This window comes from Dermacentor albipictus, chromosome 3, assembly GCF_038994185.2.
Source record: "Dermacentor albipictus isolate Rhodes 1998 colony chromosome 3, USDA_Dalb.pri_finalv2, whole genome shotgun sequence".
Classification (NCBI taxonomy): Eukaryota; Metazoa; Arthropoda; class Arachnida; order Ixodida; family Ixodidae; genus Dermacentor; species Dermacentor albipictus.
In genome coordinates this window covers 160,846,359-160,866,018 of record NC_091823.1, presented here as the reverse complement: position 1 = coordinate 160,866,018, position 19,660 = coordinate 160,846,359, and the positions used below count along the sequence as shown (strand labels likewise).

General features: G+C 45.7%; 1 protein-coding gene across 3 annotated transcripts in view; it reads right to left on the bottom strand.

Moving 5' to 3' along the window:
• The window catches only part of LOC135905185 (uncharacterized), a 100,911-nt gene extending 88,026 nt beyond the window's left edge, over positions 1-12,885 (bottom strand). For 2 of the 3 annotated variants that reach the window (XM_065436206.1, XM_065436208.1), the window contains exon 1: positions 12,790-12,885. The gene's annotated coding sequence lies outside the window, so the exon portion shown is untranslated. Of the gene's footprint in view, positions 1-185; positions 257-12,789 lie in introns of those variants that run through there. The other variant, XM_065436207.2, reaches the window with a different exon arrangement.
• Positions 12,886-19,660: the final 6,775 nt, after the last annotated feature.

Sequence of the window (19,660 nt, the reverse complement as noted above, 5' to 3'; positions counted from 1 at the left end):
CCGTGTATTAAAATGAGGGATCATCGGATATTGATGAACATATTGTGCTCTTCCTTTATGTACAAGAAAATTATATATAAGTATATACTAAGGCAAGCCTACGCTGTTTCATACTATCCTCCACACCATAGCGACACGTAAGCGAGCCAGGAAAAAGAAGCCATGAACGCGAGAGCTCAGCTCACCTTTCCCCCAGGACCATATGCTGACAATGGAATACTGACTGCCAAGAAAACGCCCAGGAAGTATGACATGGGAAGGTGCTGCTATCTCGGCAGCTCAACCGGCCACTGGCGCACAGGAACGTGAATTGTTTGCAAGAAGATATATTCGATGTTTACAAGACAATCAGCTTCATGGTGCATGCAACAGCAGGTCGTAAATATTTGCGTGTGACGTCCGTAAGCGAAGATAATGCTTGCTGACAGTGAGTGTAAAAGGAGGCAGAAACTACTCAGTGTGGTCAGTAAAATGGCACCTTCACCCTCTCCCCTCCCCCCGCCATAAGCTTTGCCGTCTCAAAAGGAGCCAGTGGCTGTGACTGATGCGCAACTTGACGCGGGAAGAAGCATCGCCCGGCTACAATGCACCTTAGCTGGGCACTTGTAGGTGGGTATCAAACAACAAAACCAATCCTCGATCACTGCGAGCTGACTTCTCACTGCACTGTTCAAGATCGTAGCCACTTCAGCGATATTGATTTTATTTCTCACAGGAGCACATGTAGATGAAAGCCGTAGGCAGCTCATGGAAGAAAATTTTACCATCTGGCGTCAGGCGTTACGGCGCTAAAATTGGGGTCCATGCCTCGACTATTGCTGGGAGTCGAACCCATGATCTCTTGTGCTAATTAGGGCGAAGCTGATTAAGGCAACATGGAGATATGAGTGAACCGGCGATATCTTTCTGGTTCTGGATATTTGCAGGTTGGGTTTCAATTGACATCTTGAACGTGGACAGTCAAACCCACTACCTTTGGTGTTAATTAAGGCACATCTAATTAAGCAAAAGTTAATTAAGACACTCGAATTCACGACCTTTTGTGAAGTCAAACCCACGAACTTAGGTCTTAATTAGGGCGAAGTTAATTAAGGCAGAGTTAAGGCACTAGAACCCACAGCCTTTGGGGGGGGAGAAGAGAATAGGAAGTAACAACGCATCAGAATGAAAATGTAATCTAATGAATGTCTCGTAAGGGCGCAGGCGTTCGCCTTGATCCTCTTAGCGTATGCTAAAGTGACTGTGGCTTTCTGGTCAACTTGAGAGGAAGTCAAGGTGATGGTTACATATCAAGCAGCTTGACCAGCCCCACGTCCCTGATTATTATTATTTGTTTAGAAAACCTATATACGCTTGAGCACCACTTGACCGTAACGAAGAATGCAGCTTAGTTGAACACGCATAATACAAAGATGTGTAAGAATTAACATTAGAAGCATTTTCCGAGCAGACTCTAAAAATCTCTATATACATTGAAACAAACGGCATTGCGTATAACAAATAAGCCTGCTTTTTCAATACACGAAGTAAATTTCCAGCTAATTTGTATTCATTGAGCATGTGTGGCAAAAAAATATTCAAGTGCAGCTAGCTGTAGTTAGTACGTGTCCTTGGGACATAATATTCAGTCTGTCGTCTGAAGCGAATGCGTATATTGTTTTCCAAAAAAATTTTCGCGCATCTTTAGATTATAACATCGTTTATGAAGTTCTGCCTTGAATGTAGGTAATGGTTTGCAGTCGTTCAATACTGCCGCTTTGGGAACGTTATAGCTAAGGAATAAACAAGCTGTGTGAGTATTGTAGTCCAAACGAGTAACTACAATGCTCAGTAGGTGTTTCGCTACTGGGAAACCAATTTATGAGGTGTGTTTTGCGTACTAATACCTCATCTTAAATGACGGAAAGGTAGTTAACAATTGACCCGAGCATTATATATGAGTAGCTTTAGTTGTATTTTGCACCGAAAGCTCAAGTCTCAGTGACTGTTCGAACTGGACGCCGCCATCGTGTCGTCTTATAGGATGACGACGCTACGGCGGCCTACGAGGCCTGTCATCGTCTCTAAATTTATTTGGGAGAGCGCAATATATGCTGAAGCGAGCAGGCCGGTTCACATTGAAAGCGCGTTCTGTGCTTATGACTCGCATCCCATCGCGCCGCACATATCGCGTGGCTTGGACAGCGCTAGTCTCCACAGCCGACGCTCCGATGACTTTCTGCGCCCTTCTAGTGAAATAAATGTAGCTACGACGGCACGGTTAGTTGGTCGTCGTATAGTCTTCCTACAATGGTGAACCGGGAGACCCTGCGTATTGCCGAATGGCCCACTGCCATGGGCCTTCCAAGGCTCTAACCATGAGTTGCAGCGTTTTGGCGCCGATGATGTTTCGTCCACCTCGACGCGATCCGCGAGCTTGAAGAACCTCACAGTGCAACCATTGAAATAGGCTATCCTTGACACCCTCCGGACCGGAAATCATTCCTTCTTCGACGTCTCGTCTGGCAGCCCGCAGCCCTACGACGCTGTGCGCACTTCTGCGCTTGTTCACTACAGTCTACTATGTCTCGCTCCCAAAGCTCTACCATGACGTTCCCATATGCTGGTTTCTCTCCGTTAACAGCCTCAACTCTAGCGCCGACCATGTCTCTTTTTGAGCCTGGCTGCTTTCGTTATCAGGTCAACCGTCTTCCCTCGACCTGCGACGACACTGCGCCGTCACCCGAGACGTGCGCTACAGCGGAGGCTCCAGCCCCAGGCTTTCACCAGTGGTCTCGGTAGTCCGAGGAAGCGCACGACGTTCTTGTGGAGAGCATCGGCACGAAAATAGTCCCGGCCACGTCATCGCCTTTCTCACTACTATCGACGGCACATGACAGCGGTGGGGTTGCAGACCCAACAGCACCTTCCGCGGCGCACGCCATCGTGTCTATCGCCAAAACATTATCACATCCTGTTCGCTGGCTAATCGGCTCCCTACCAGATCGCAACTTGTATTTCTGCTCGACGTTTCATTCCGAGACAAGTCCGTCCACGCCGTCCTGTGAGCCCGCCTCTCCGTCAGGACCCGTGCCGTGCTCCCTGCAGACTCTGTCACCGATGCCCGTGCCTGACATCAACACAGGATTGCTTTGCAACATAGTTCCATCGGCCTTAGCTGTACATGCGTCGTGTCCTCGGCCGCCAGTGATGTCATCACGGTCATGTACACAGGCACCTGCACCTGAAGAACACTTCAGGGCCATCTGCCGTGTTTCGACTTCAATTACCTTACGCGTTCTACCATGACACCACATGTCCTTGTCGTCCTCCTGGCTTCTATAATGCAGGAGCGACAGTTTCTTCGACTGCCCAACTAATCTGCGCATAGCGTGGTCGAGCAGACCACGCTATGGTTACAATGCCCACTCTGCCTGGCGTGCCGACCGGCCACTTGCCATCCTTCATGCTGCCAGCTACGCTGCTTCACCTGACAGGTGTAGGCCCTCACCTAGGGCCTACAGCGTACCTTTCAAGTATAACCAAGTACCTTCATTGGACCGTCCTCTGCCGCGTTTCCATCTTAGACCTCGACATCGTCCAACACACCGGTCGTCGGCGCACCGCAGCCGACTCCTGCTCCAGCACCGCCGACACCTGTTGCAGCATTGCCGACGCACCACTCGAGTCACCAACCATTGCTAGGCAAAACGTAAGCGTCGAAGAGTGAATCCCTGCTGTGCGCGCTTCAAGTCTCGTTCCTGTTGTCACATGGCGTTGCAATGTCTGCCGTGTTGAACCGAGTTCTTCACGTTACCCACACCGGAGCACGCGCACCCATCATAACACCCTCGTCGAGCAGTTATGCAAGTGGCGCCCACTTGTGTGACACGTAGCGCTTCCGACCAAGATCTCGTCGGATTGACTCACTCCCGGCCACAGCACTCATTCGTCGCACTCTTCGTCCACCACGCGGCTACCAAGCCCACCAACCGAAGCCCGCCACGCTGACAATTCAAACTGTCTAGCCACCGCTTGTTAGGTTAGGTTATGTTAGGACAACGTCCGAGCGTTGGCCTATTTCTTCAGCAATGGGACACGCAGTGTACGTGCGGTATCAAGGCGACTTTGTCGCGCTTCGCGGTTGGCCTTTGTTCTCCTCTGCCAGCAGCACTGCCTCGCTGTTTTTTTCTTTTCAGATGCGTTGCCTTAGCTACTGAGTCAAGCAACGTTCCTTAGTAGCCTGCTCCTTTTAAAAGTTTCCACTGCGCTAAGAAACGGCATTGCAGGGCATGGCGGTGGCACTTGTCCAAGCGCTTGAGAAACATGATGGCACAATTGGTCTATTTGCTATTTTACCATGAACAGGTGTGAATGAAGGGACTGAACTCAGTGCAAGAGGCTGATACAGCCAGCACGTGTGACGCACTGTGAACGCAGTCCTAACATCTAAAAACCAAATGCTGTCATTTTCTGTCCTCTCGAGTGTCAACAAAAGTGCACTAAAGCATTCCCGAACTATATCTAGTACCTGTGCCGCTGGCAGCTGGACAATGTCTGGATCACAACGAATAACAATTAAAAAATAATCAACGTATCTTAATGTCTTTATGACAACTCCCTTAAATGTTCATTGAATGCTCTATTATGTTTCGCAAAAAAAAAAGCACTTAGAACAGGCGTTATTTAAGATCCAATTGAAACCCCGCCTTTTTAGTTGACGTCAGGTACAAAAATAAGAGGTCAATCAATCCACGATAGCTCATACTACCCGTGTTTTGAAATTGCAAAGCTCCAAATTCATCCATATTTTTTTAGAGCACTTCAGAAAATCTTTGTGAGATAGGGAATAACAGAAGTATTTTATGTCGACTGAGAAAACTTTGATGCACGTGCCTACCTGCTGCCTCAAGAATTGTACGAGCTGCCCTGAATTTTGAATGATGAATGGGTCATCTACAGTGTCTGAGTTGGCAAAAAGGAACTTCCTTTTCGTTAAGCAAAGAACATCGTTCGTGTACTTCGTAAAGAGTGTCGTTTACAGATTTCCCACGCCCTGTGGTGCGTGTTATCTGGGCAAGAGGGGCAGGTGCCTGAATGAGCGCTTCTGAGAGCACGCCAAAAATGCCCGAAATTGATAGGGAGGCTAATATGCTCTGCATGCCAGCGGGTATGGATGTACCCGACAATTCCAGCGAACCAGAGCGATTCGCGAATGTAAGGATGCGCAAACGGGTGTAATGAGCGAGAGATCACAGATGGCGAGGGTACAATGCGTGTACAACACGGGATAATAGCAACCGCATCTAAATTGCTGTCCAAAGAAAAAGAAAGAAAAAACCCGTGTCCCCTCTCAGAAAAATTTCACTTTTTTGAGCATCTCCCTATAGTCACAATACCGCGGTCTGATTTCCGTCCTGTGAAGGAGCCACTGTGACATCACACTATTTGGCTGTGTTTGTGCATTCATTGTGTGAGTAATCCTATTTAAGGAATGCAAGATTTAAGCGACAGAAAATTAGCATTTCGAAGTTACATTACTTATATCTTGCTATGGTACCTTGCCACAGTCTTTCAACGTGGCAGACTGCGACAAATGACTCGGAGCTGCAACGCACCATCATTACGCTGTAGACGACGGTGTTAAAAGTTAAAAGTTAAAATACACGAAGTTTGAAATTTCCGCTGCTTTTGCATGCTGCACACAGCAGTTCATTGCTGTGTAGAGCGCGTGAGAGGACCTCTCCAGTGCACGCATGCGAAGGCAGCTGGATTCGTGTTGGCGACGCATGCGCAGCCTGAGAGAACTCCGCGGATTGTTCTTCACGGGCAGCGATGATCGTGAGCGCGATTGTGGGACCAAATAGCTATTAGGGCCAAGACGTGTTCCAACCTGCATGACGAAGTGCGTGCGTTGTGAGCCCGTAATTCAATTGCGCTGTGACGCGCCCACACAGCGCTCTCTGGACATGCAAATGCTCTGCAGAACGAAGGTCCTTACAGGGGTCACCATTGCACGCCACCCTTCAACGTCTGAGAGGTGTTGTACGGCGAGCCGTACCGCACCTTGCCGCGTGTGCAATAAGACAAAGTGAATGAGTAATCTCACGCTACTTGTTTTGATCTACATGGCTATCTGAAATATAGACATGCAGAACATGACTTGGATGAATATTCTCTTCAACTTTCCAACATTAGCTTATGCCGTGATGTTTGTTACAAAACAAATAATAATATAATTCGTTTATTTAGCGAATAAAGTGCGTTGGTATTTTTCCCCCTTTTTATCTTCATGTGCGCAGGCGATTCAGTCGTAGCGGTGTAATTCCAGTAACTTTCATGGGTCATTTAAAGACAAGTGTTCGAAGGTGTTTCACGCACGATACTTCAGTGCCGCGAGCTACTCGTGCCAGCGACGTGAATGCGGGTGAGGGCTGTGACAGTCAGTAGCAATGGAAACAGAAATTTTGTAAGCGGAACTTGTCTGAAAAGTGAATGCCACAAAAACGGTGCAAGTAGAAAATTTGTGCCAGTTTGGCGAGATATGGGCGCATTAGTACAGAGGCCTTTAAATATGAGCAGGGTTCATACGGTCGTGCGAAAGTCGACGGAGTGGCAGGAAATTCTATATTATTGACAGCACTGCTGTCTTCTGATGCTCAAGTGTGTTCTGTCTGCTTTGCATATGCGTCGCTGCTGTAGATAACTTGAGCTCCTGTACCCTGTGCGCCCCCGTTATAAGTTCACTACACGCAATGTTACATCTGGCACCTGTTAGTGAAAGCTGTCTTATTTGTCCGAATATTTGGACAGTAACACTAACATAGATACACAGATTAATGTTGTCGCACTTGTTGGCAGATCGGGGAGATCTCGCAACTATAAGTTTACATGCATGTGCTTCTAATATATATTCGTCGGTACAAGCACACACACGTAGACACGCAGCGATATATATATATATATATATATATATATATATATATATATATATATATACATATATATATGTATATATATAATGTGTGCGTGTGTGTGTCCCGTTTTACCGTCACCACTTGCACACTCCATCGCTCAATAGCATCAAGACATCATTAGTTGTTTGTTTTTTATAAATGAAGCCTGGCACCTTTCAGACTCATTCCTCTTATTCACCAGGCTCGATATACAAGGGTTGAAATTTTACCATATCGCAGCATACTTCACGAACTTCACTCACAGTCGGATCAGTCTAGATGATGATGATTTATGAATCTTATTGGCGGAACGGCCGGCCAAAGAACGCCTAGCAGTTATTGTCGGTAGTCGACGGGAAAAAAAAGAATTTTAAAAGTCGATTTAACGCGGCTGTAAAGATACCTAAAACAAATCGACGTAAAGCTCGTAGAATGTAGAAGTTTTAGAGTAATGACCATGACTACTTATGCACGCTTTAACCATAAAAGATCTCTTGCAAAGGGATGGGGCAGTAAACGTGTGAGTGAGAGTAGGACTCGTGCCTCAGCGTCAGCCGTTGAGCGTAAGGGCTGGGAGGCACGTGCTTCGAAAATGCTTTCGCTGCCGCAGCGTCCAATCGGAGGATACAAATCTTGTGGGCTGATAACTTGCAACGTGCCAACATCTTGTAAAAACTTTAAAAATCGCTTAGTGTGAAAAAGTGGTTCTATGCGGAGAAGCATTGTCAAGTGGATGATGACGTGTTGTCTATATGCCGGGACAAAGTACTTTTTCTTTGTGCTTCTACTTCCCGACACTCTAAGAAGACGTGGAGGAGCATTTGCGTGTCCCCACATTTATTGCAGACATGAGGACCATCACCAATCAATAGGTGCCATACGCGTGGCCTATCTTAAGACGACAGAAAATAATCTGTTTGTCGTGTTTTTTTCTTTCAATTGATGGTCAGCTTGCTGTATTTGACTTAAAACGTTGAATTTATTAGGTGTTCCAGCGCCCCACGTACGGAGCCAACGGCCCCTCAGTTTCCTGCGTAGGAAGGGCTTTCAATCTACAGCAGATAAAGCCATGGAAGTATTACTTGGTTTAGTAGTTACTGATGTGGCTGTACGGTCGGCAAGCATATTACCCTCGATACCTGTGTGGCCAGGTACCCAACATGATTAGATGTGTTGGTGAGATGCGTACAATGCGTATACGATTCAATAAATATCAGTGGACAGGATTTTCATTTTCTTGTAGAGACATTATGGCTTTCATGACGCTTGATGAATCTATAAATATTATTCCGTTTTGTAGATTTAGGTATTTGGTGTATCTCACAGCCGACAATAGTGTGTACACCTCCGCGGTAAAGTTGCTTATATCCGCGTGCAAAAAGTCTGATTCTGAGAAGGATTTGTCGACTTCACCATAAGCAACACCAACGTGCGACTTAGATGTATCAGTGTAATATTCTGGACATAAGTACTTTCCCTGAAATTCTGAAAAGTAAATGTTTATCTGTATTTCTGGAGCGTTGTTTGCAACTTATACAAAAGACGTGTCACAATCTATCAGCTGCCAGAACCACGGTGGTACTGTCTTGGCTGAAGCCCAACAGCGCTTCAAGAAGTGAGACAGACATTTCTTCGGTGAGGTTCTTCACACGTAGTCAAGAGAGTTATCTCACTCTTGGGCGATTTTTTAAAAGTGTGGCACAAGTGACGTTGTTTACGGCTCTGTTACTAGGATCGACGTACACTGTTACAGTGTGCATTCAGGAAATACATGAAACTGGAGTAAGGTCATGGAACACGAAATGATCACTCACTAGATTCTACGTAGTACTCTGTACTTGGAATCAATCCAGGTCGTGACACGAAATCAACGGCAATACGAAAGCGTCACATTTCAACAAATAACAAAACGTGCATGCCCCAGAACTCATACGATTGCTCATTTTCTGCCCCAACGCTAACATCCTGCCATCGTTCAGCATGTACTTCAACATTGAAACTGTAGCCTCATAGGACTTTTTACGCAACACTACAAGCAAAGTTGTTTTGTGGAATAAACCAGCTAATTTGTACTTTCTCACTTATTCAACGTAGTACTTCAAGCCGGCAGGGTTTCTTCTGATGTAAACATCATTGGCCTCTATTTCAGATAAGGGTCCTGTTCGTGCTCTGTTGCAGTTCATGAAGACAACACAAATACACAAGCGGCGGTAACCTCAACCAATGTTTACAGCGCTACAAGTGCTACGTTGCTGTGCGGTGATTGTATGCAGTTACTGTGACTGAATATCCGTGCTCGCTTTTTTCTCTATCTCTTTTTTGTTGTCCCTGTACCTCCCGCTCCCTTCTCTACCAAACGTTGGGTAGCAAACTGGATCTTCCCTTGTGGTCAACGTCCCTGCCTTTCCCATTTCTTCTGTCTCCCTCATTGTAATTATTAAGGCGAAAGCCTTAAGCGGCTCGTTGCAATGGCTCATACCAGAAAAAGCGGCGTCGAGTCAAGAGGCTCCAAAATATCATCATCAAATGTAGTGGGTTAAAAATTTGACGAGTGGTACAAAAATATCATCATCAATAATGGCTCGCACCCGAAAAAGAAAGCATAATCTGGAATGGCTCATACCCCGGTAAGCAAGAAAAGATGCAATGATTAAATATGAATGAAACACTAAAAAAGAAGGAAGAAAAGAAAGAAAGAAAAATAGATAGAAAGAAAGGAAGGAAGAGGGAAAGCAAGAAAGAAAGAAAGAAAGGAAGAAAGAAAGAAAGAAAGAAAGAAAGAAAGGAAGACTACATCAACATTAGGAACGCTTCATGGCTCCGTAAGCAAGCAAAGATGCAATCACTTAATAAGAAGAAACGAAAAAAAGGAAGGATGAAAGAAGCAACCAAATAAATAACGAAAGAAAGAAAGAACAAAAGAAAGAGAAAAGATGGAAAGAAAGAAAGAACGAAAAGCTTTTAGATAGTGCATTAGGTACTTACACGTGTCGTTGAGGAAATTGACATAAAGCGCAATACGTTTACGTCACACGGCAGCTCGTTATGTCTTGCAAGAAGTCTGACCCCTCCGATGATATAACATAATAGACTACCACGTGTGCATTACCACGTGTGCAGCAGGCTTGCGCCTTCATGTGTTGCAGGAGTTTAACGTGCTACCTATATTTGCGAACTAGAATATCGGCTATCCCCGTTCACTTTCTGGTCCATACCGCTCTCTTGCTGTCTGTTAACGTTGGCCTAATATTTTTCGTTCATAGTTCTTTGCTCAGCGATGAGCTTGTTCTCGAGCTTCTTTGTTAAGCTCCAAGCTTCTGCCCTATACGTTAGCACCGGTAAAATGCAATGATTGTACACTTTTCTTTTCAAGCACAATGGTAAGCTGCCAGTGAGGATTTGGTAATGCCTCCCGGATGCACTCCAGCCCATTTTTATTAAGACGAAGGCTCTAAGCGGCTCGTTGCAATGACTCATACCTAAAAAAGCGCGGCGTCTAGTCGTATGGTACAAAAATTATCATCAGCAATAGCTCATACACCCTTAAGCAAGCAACGATTGAATGTCTCCTACGCCTGTAAGCAATGGCCCATACTTGCGTAAGAAGGCAAACAATGGAATGCCTCATACCCACTTAAGGCAGAGGCTGGAAGTGCTCAGCAAAGTGAAGCGAACACTGCATACATTCATTGAATTCACCCACATACAGCACACAGAACAGCATGCCTTTAAAGAAAAAAACAAGCTAAAAACAAGCATCTGAAGCATCAATAAAGCATAGCATACCCCCTTTGAAAGTACGCTACGGCCGAGAATGCTCGCCAAGCGAGAAAGGAGGTGTGACGTGCGAAGCGGCGGGAGCAGGACGTTTGACCCCGCGAGTGCTGCTTTCCCCTGCTGAGAGGATGCAACGTAAAGTCGGCGGGAAATGATGTTGGCGCTGGTCTTCCCGCGCTATGCAAGCGCACGAAGCCGCAGTGAAGCGTCGAAGAGGAGCCGAAGAAGCCGAACTGCGAAAACGGCAACGCGGCGATGCGCGACGGTAACGCGGAGAGGAGGCCAAAGCTCGCAGGCATCGGCTTGCCGAACGTTGCGGCTCGTAATGTCTGGCAAGAAGCCTGACCCCTGCTATCGTATAACATAATGCATTACCAAGTGTGCAGCCGGCCTTCGCCTTCACGTCTTTCAGGACTGTAACATGCTGTCGAGCTTTCTATTAAGGCGCACCTACAAAATACTGCTCTCCACTATTCCATTTGTCTATATTGTAGGATCGAAAAAAATTTAACATTACTACCAAGAAAGAGCAATGAGCCAAGATATCTTGTTACTACGTGTTTCCGGTTTATTCCTGTACACATTACACATGATTCTAAATGCATAAGCGGATATAGTCTCCCAGTCAGCGATATAAGTGATTAGCGGTACACTCCAGCCTAACTCGAGTCAATTACACATGTCCGTCATTGTTTCTATCGATTTGCCTCGTTTATTTGTTCAGACAACTTGTGCATTCCTTATTTAGCTACAGAAACTTTCAGTATACTTTAAATGAAGGCTAACACAATTTGATTTTTGCATCAGCTGTTGCTTGCTTTATTTTTATTGCCAGCCACCTATTGCAGAGTGCTTCGATTTCAATTTTTCGTGCTTCAGATGCAGTGAATAACTAGCAAATTATAATGTAACTTGTTCCTGGTAAAGCAAGAACGCTCTGCAGCAAGTGTAATGAAAGAAGCTTGGCACTAAACGGGATATTTTTATAATGACGAATAATAAATATAGCATGTCACTTTTTAGAGATAGTAACAGTTCAAAAAATGAGAAAGACACTTAAAATTACTGTAAATATGACATCATGTCATTGTGGTGCCGTGCAATGAAATTACAGAGGCATTTTATACAAGCTATTGCTGTAAATATGACGGGCTGTTATTTAGGTGTCAAGGAATAAAATTGGAGCCTTCAGTATTTTTTATGGCATTTTCCTGTAAATGTAAAGGCGTGTTCTTGCGGTGCCATAGAATTGCGGTACATACATCTATATTTTTCACGGGAAATTACTGCAAATATGAAGGCACGCTACTGCAGTGCTGTGGAGTGAAACTGCGGGTGCCTGTTCTAGAAACTAGCTGGCAGCTGATGCTCCCGAGAACAGTCCAGTAAAAACAATGGCGCAGTTTTTCTGTAGCTGTGAGCAGTTGTGTAGTTATGAATTACCCACCAACCTGCTGGCATGTGATGCCTATATAATCGTACCCCATATCCGTTGCTTGTACTATGAAGAGGCAATAGTGGTTAGAGTCATGAAGTTATGACAATACGATCTGCATCACAATATACGCATTAAAATAAAGTTAGAGCTCTCGATAGTTCTTTTTTCCGTCTGTGCGTTTGTGTATGTGGGTTTGTGAGTGACTGTCCCCACAAAGTTCGCCAGGCAGTCATAACAACATGACGTGATCATATAAGCAATCAATCGTGGTAACTAACATGATATGCAGTCACTCAAAGGAGCACAAATTTCTCTCGCCACCTGAAAATTCATGTAAGTAAGGGAGTTTCCCACAACGGCGAGTAAGCTAGCTCAAACAGCTTTAACTAAATTAAACGCTAAAATATGTTTCTCAAGATGCAATTTCGAATAGAAATTGCGACCATAATCAAGTCCAGAAAACGTAAGAAAATCGGTTGGCCTTTATAGTATTAATAACGGCCTGTGAGAAAAAGTTATTTCGCTTTCTGAAAATAGTCTCTGAATTTCTTTCGTCATCACTCAATTGTCCATGCTGACACAGGGTCGACCAGCTAGAAAGTCCGCCTTGTGAAAACCACAGGGCATATTCGTTCTTACCTTTTCTAGATGACTAAGTAGTTCGCTGTTGGCACATGTAAGAAGAGAATGGTTTCTTCTTGCCTGCTGTATATCGTGGGAAGCGTCGCTTTCGAGGTCGTACCGTAGTTCAGAAGGTAGCCTTTGAGGTGCTAGCGCCGCAGCCTGGATGAGATAAGATATCACACACTCCAACTAACAATGGGCTTAAGAAAGGTCACAGCAGGCCTGTTCTGCACTGCAAAACCCCAGCCATATTTACAGGGAGGCTGTTTCTTTCGGGCAATTCAGAATTTCAATTGCCAATAAACAGAACCCACACTATCAATAGTGCCTCGCATATGACTCTACCATTTCAAATATTGCCCGCATGTAACGTTTGATTCCGAGAAGTTGATTAAGGAGCTTTTAGCTAAGACCATACTTCGCCCAGACACATCTAAATTCATACATCATAGGCCTTGCGCTCCTTTCACATTAAACAAATTTATTCTTCATTTCTGTCGTAGTTCTCCCAGTAGTAGTAGCTGTTTAATGCGCAGTTTCTGTAAGACGCTTGTAACCCTCAGGACCATCTTCAAAATTATTTTTCTGCAAAGCTCGAAAATAGTCCAGGCACAGTAAGCTTTGTCCAAGCGTCATCAAAAACTGGCACGCTATTAGTAAAAAATATAAACAACGTGTCTCGTTCAGTTCGCTAAGGACACCGCAGGTGCATCATATTAGGCATGAAAATGAGGAAGCACCAAGCGTTCAGTTAATATTTGAAAAGCTTCTGATTATTGCAGGAATGCTGAAATATTTCCACATATTCTACATAAGAGCACGCAGACACTACCTTAAACAAATATGAGTTCATTTTGACCTGAATTTTCTCGCGGCGTTAAGGAAGAGCAGATAATGGCCGTATAACACTTTCAAACACTTTATAAATGAATTTTTTTACCAATGGCGCAGCTTATCACGACAGCTGAACTATTTCGTGGTCAATGGCTATTATCTTCTAGCGCTTTTCAGCAAATTTCATTTTCTGGCAGTTATAGTTCTCTCAAGCAGCCGGCTGAATTCCGCAGCGTTAAAACGCATAGCTATAACGCTCCCCACCTTTTGAATACGTAGTTACTGCACAATCAAGAGTTGACATGCATATCCACGCATTCTCTACTGTTTACCCTTAATCTACCCAACATATTCATCAACTACAAATCTCATTTATTACAAGGAGGACATCAGTGAAACTTGCAACATGTCTTGAGAAACCCACGAAAATAGGTCGAAAGCGAGGGTTCACTAATTGTTGGCTAACCATATACACAAGGCAGTAATGTTAAACTTAGGCACACATTACACCTAAATAATTCCATACGATTCTATGATTACCACTTTAACTAAACCTAAGGTTTGGCATGCGGTTTGGTTGGGACAGTGAGAAACAGATTATAACAACTGTGAAATGCTTTGAAGTACATGTATCACACATAATACGCCAAGTTCGTTCCAAATTTCAATTTTGTTGAATTTTAGGCTCCTTCGGAAGATTAGGTTCCTGTGGTAATCTTAGAATATGCTTGTAAACGTTCCAAATGCTTGAATAAGAACACAAAGAAGAAGAAGAAGAAAAAGAAGAACACAAACGACAAGACGGGCGCCAAGGCGCCCGTCTTGTCGTTTGTGTTCTTCTTCCTAAGTCCCGGTCTTCTGCGCCTTGCCTTTACCTACATCGAGGCATTGGAAGTGGTAAGGGAATATATATACTTAGGGCAGGTAGTGACGGCGGATCCGAATCATGAGACGGAAATAATCAGAAAAATAAGAATGGGTTGGGGTGCGTTTGGCAGGCATTCTCAGATCATGAACAGCAGGTTGCCATTATCCCCCAAGAGAAAAGTGTATATTAGCTGTGTCTTACCAGTACTCACCTGCGGGGCAGAAACCTGGAGGCTTACGAAAAGGGTTCAACTTAAGTTGAGGACGACGCAACGAGCTATGGAAAGAAGAATGATGAGTTTAACGTTAAGGGATAAGAAAAGAGCAGATTGGGTGAGGGAACAAACGCGAGTTAATGACATCTTAGTTGAAATCAAGAAAAAGAAATGGGCATGGGCAGGACATGTAATGCGGAGGGAAGATAACCGATGGTCATTAATGGTTCCGGACTCGATTCCAAGGCAAGGGAAGCGTAGCAGGGGGCGGCAGAAGGTTAGGTGGGCGGATGAGATCAAGAAGTTTGCAGGGACGACATGACCACAATTAGTATATGACAGGGGTTGTTGGAGAAGTATGGGAGAGGCCTTTCTGAGAACAAAGAAAAACTGCGCAAAAAAGGACAAGACAGAGAAAGAACCGCACGACACAGGCGCAGACTAACAACTGGTTTAATGCTCCAACGCCTTACCTTGCCCTTTGCTATTTGCCCTGCAGTGGGCGTTACCAGGCTGATGATCTTGATGATGCTGATGATGATGAAATCTCTCAGTGCGTTCAAATGTCCAGATGAATGTGCCTTGCGTAGATTCGAAAGCTTGTTCATGTGGCCGCTAATTATCAGTGACGTAGGTCTGTAATCTCTCTGTATGTCTATTCGTATGTCTGCATGTCTAGTGCAGCAGTTAAAGAGCTGCGGCTTAGCTCTCATTAGTCGTCGGCGACTAATGAGAGCTAAGCCGCACTTTTACTGAACTACGCTCACTAAAGACTCATTGGAATAGATGGAGAGTTCAAACTGATCCCAAACACTGTCCACTTTATATCTCCATCAAATATTTGTGTGTCTCACTTCCGTAGCCTCATTTGAACTCTTCTCAGTATTTGCGCATGGCTTCTTTTTTGGAATATTGACGCGCTGTGTAAAAAAGCTGTGAAGAGTCGTTTGTCTTAAGATTTCGACAAAACTACAGAATTATGGTACTGATCCGTGTTGCTCAACTCCTCATCGAAGTCCGCATAATCCCCATGTTCTTATATTTGTAGTTCGAGTTGCTGAGGGCGGTGCCTTTAGGTATCAAGAGATTAAGTCAATCAGTGAACTAACTGACTAGGATCGAAGTAGTGGCCATCAGCACTATCATCAAGTTGACAATTCGTATCACAGACGCTGTGATAGAGCCGCGCTTTCTTTTGAGTCGATCGATGGTGAAGCATTGAGTGGGCAAGGTGTACCTTCAAATAGCTCCTCTGCTCCGTTCCGATGTTGATTTTTAGTGGCTCTTGGCTTTTTGGCAGACTTTCTTCAGGAATGACTTTCCACGATAGACAGAATGGATGCTGGTAACGGCATCACGATGTTCAACTACTAGAAGCGAGGCGGTTTGAGACAGTTTTTTTATTCAACGTTCGAATGTCGAAAACTATGAAGAAGACGAAACTCGGGCTGGAAGCTTTGGTCCAGTTGGCGCTCATATTCTTTTTTCTCTTCTCTTCTGATATAGAGATTGAATTTTCAACACCTTACCTATGAGCCTAGTGTTAACAGCGCAAAACGTAGACGGGACACGAGATGAGAAGACGACACCACAAGCGCTGACTTTTCGCTGCTGACAGCAGAATGAAAAACCAACAAGCCCAAGCTGCTATTCTAGCGCATTACCTATGTGGCAGGCCGTTTAAATTTGTGAGGGACCGTGAGGCATTGGATTGGCTGGCAAGCTTAAAGGAACCACCCGGGTGCCTAGGATGGTGGAGCCACGGACGTTAAGAATTTGACATCACCGTTGTCTACGGGTGCTGGTGGAAGCACTCGGATGCCAACAGTCTGTTTCGCATACCCGTCGACCCGCCACCACAGACTAACGAGACGAGGACACCTTCCTATGACTAATAAGCCCCGACAACTTCGCCAAACAGCAGCGACCAGGCCCGGAAATTAGAAGTTTTGCTAAGCCCTCGGAAGGCAAAACGGACTGTCGCAAGGTTACCTGAGTAAGAATCTTCCTCGTATTCTTTCAGAAACCATATCATTCTGAAGAACTTGTCACCAGTCCGCGCCAGCTACCTTCTTGCCAACAGCATTGCGGCCAGAAGCTCTGCACGCTGCATGAGTGCCTGACCAATGTGCACCTCTGTTTCGCTGTCAAGCTCTCGAAAATACAGCAGAAGAATTACTGGCATAACCTCGCCACCGACGTCTCTCACTACGTCAAGAACTGCTGAGATTATCATGGACTCAACACACCATCATGAAGGCCAACGGGATCGCTGCAGCCCAGTGTACTTACTCGCGCAGCATTCCAGCTGATCAGCATGCACTAATTAGGACCCTTTGTGACGTCAAAAGCAAGGAATACGTGTATCACCATGGCCACCCATTACCTTAGTCACTACACGGAAAGGAAAGCGCTGCCTCAAGGTATCGCAGCCAAAGTGTCCAAATTTGTCAAAAAAGAATTCTGCTGCGATATGCCACCCAGGATTCCCTCATCATGGACCAATGGAAGGTCGGTTTTTACAAGTGAGTTCGCTCAAGCCCACCTCCAATATAGCTAGGCAAGTCAACGGAAGACAACCGCCTACCACCGCAGACAAACCGTCTTATGAAGTGGATAAATAACGTTGAAGGCGACCGAGCGGGTATGCTGAGGGATCTGCAAGGCGACAGCACTGCCCCAGGAGCCCAACTGACATTAATCGCATCCAGTGGTAATTGCCTGCCCCTACCCGGGAACTCGGTTTATTCCAATGATACATGATAGCACTCTGGCGCAGTTTATGTGAAGCGCGGCACAATACATCCCCCTTCCGAGTCCCCTTAGAAGTCCAGCCCCTTTGGCACATGAATCGTTCGGCCGTAACTCGATATACGCACCAAGCACTGTGGTACAGTTGGTGGAGTAGCACCGGAGCACGAGGCAACTCGCGTTGAGAGGCTCGCCTCTCGTAGTGAAGCAGAATCACTTGTTGACTCTCTTCCAGTGACCTCATAGACCTCATGGGTGATGTCGGGACGAGATGAATGGGGTAGCGCTGCGCCACGCTCTTGGGAGTCTTTATGACATACGAGTGCGGACATTGTGCAGTGTTCAAGACGAACACCGCACTCCTGATCTCACTGACCCAAACCTGTCTCTTCCATCTTGTCTAAGTTCTTCCTGGGCTCATGAAGGAGTAATGGAAGGCGTCGAGGTGCGCTTGGTGACAATGACGTTGCTCGGGGCTTCAGGCGGATCCTGTAGGTTTCGGGCAGGGTTCCCAGTCCTTGGAACAGGCAAGGTTATAAACCTGGGTGCCTCCTGTGAGCTTGATACTTAGTCTAGGAACTTACACACACTCAGGGGCTGAATTTCAGGAAAGTACAGCCGAAAAACTCTATTGGAAACCAAAACATACAATTTCTCCTTCACGGACGTGGTTTTCCAAGTGAGCGTGGCTTCGTACGTACCCAGGATAGTCAACATGTGGTTACAGACACATTTCAGCTTATCTGTAGGACATACAGTAGAGGCAGAACGCCGACAAATTAGCTCTAACATAAAATACGGAAACTTCAGCACCTGAATCTGCCTTGAAAGACATTGGAGAGCCATTGAATATTACCTCAATGAACTTCGCGTTTGGGCCATTCTCTGCAACAGCATGAAATTCGGTAGAGCTTGCTGAAGACCATGTATGCTTCGAGGTGTTTCAGTTTTTTCTTCCAGCAGACCACTTAGAAATGACTTTTTCTTTTCTTTAAGCAGAAATATCAGGTGGCTCGGCGAGCCGTACAAACAGCACGCTCGTGCGACGAGCGTCTGCAAGAAGGGCAGCTTGCCGGTTTGCGCAGATCCGGTGACGCAGCTTTCTCTTCACGAATGCGTGCGGCACCTGCGGCAAGTGAAGGATCGTCTGCAAAGTTGTGTGCCCTGCGTTCGTTTTCTGCGTATTCGTGTTGGCGGACTTGAGTAAGCGCGTCATGCAACCTGAGCTTCGGAGTTGTTGATCCGAGAGAATGCGGTTGAGCAAGCCGACAAAGAAGCGGTCACTGCCAAGCATTTCTTTGACTTCTGGCGTCACGTACTAGCAGCGGTTTACCATTGACCTGAGAGCGGTGTAGAAGGCATCAGCCGTTTCCGATGGCTGTTGGGCCTGGCGGCGAAAGTGGGCCGTTTCGTGCAGTTTGTTAGGCGGCTGAACTAAATGGCCTTGCAATGCTTTTACAGTGAAGCTGTATTGCTTTACCTCCCAATAGATTTGTCAACTCCGTAGGCAAACACTCGGGAGGTGGGCGCCGTCTGCACCGCTCTGTTACTTGCAGCCCCGGCAGATGACGCTCGGCTCCGCGCATTCGTGGAGGCGACCGACGCCGAATCGAACAGACGTGAACAGACGAGTGGAAAAGGCTTCTCAGTGCAGCAAGCGCAGCGTGCCAAAGAGACGAGTCTTTATTTGATGTTTGCCTTATTTCTTTTTAGGAGTATCAGGTTATCAGTACAATCTTCATAAATAATTTTTTATGCTTTGCAGTTTCTAAAGCTTCTTGATTAGATTAATGCATAGTTTTTTTGCACAAGTAAGGTGACATTGTACTTCATCTCTTTGGTATAAAGTGATGGTTGGTACTAGGAAGAACCCGCGCGTGCATTGTTCTGAGCGCGAGTGCTCTTACGCGTCGGTAGAAACGAGGTTTGACTCAGTACGCGAAGCTAACTGGGCAGCTTTTATCTGGAAGATGTGTGGGCTAGGATCACTGCAAGACTGTCTAGAGCAGGAGAAGGATACGTTAGCTAAGCGAGTTCGAAAGCTGGAAACGAAACTCTGGAGCGAACAGAAGCTGCTCGACGAGGTAGAAGAAAAGCTAGCCAACGTAGAAATGAAGCTGACAGGCGCCATTCCGTAAAACAGTGGTCAATGCTTCGATGCGAGAACGACGAAGGGTACTGGCAACGAAATGAGAGCAGGTAAAGAAGCCGAAACCGCC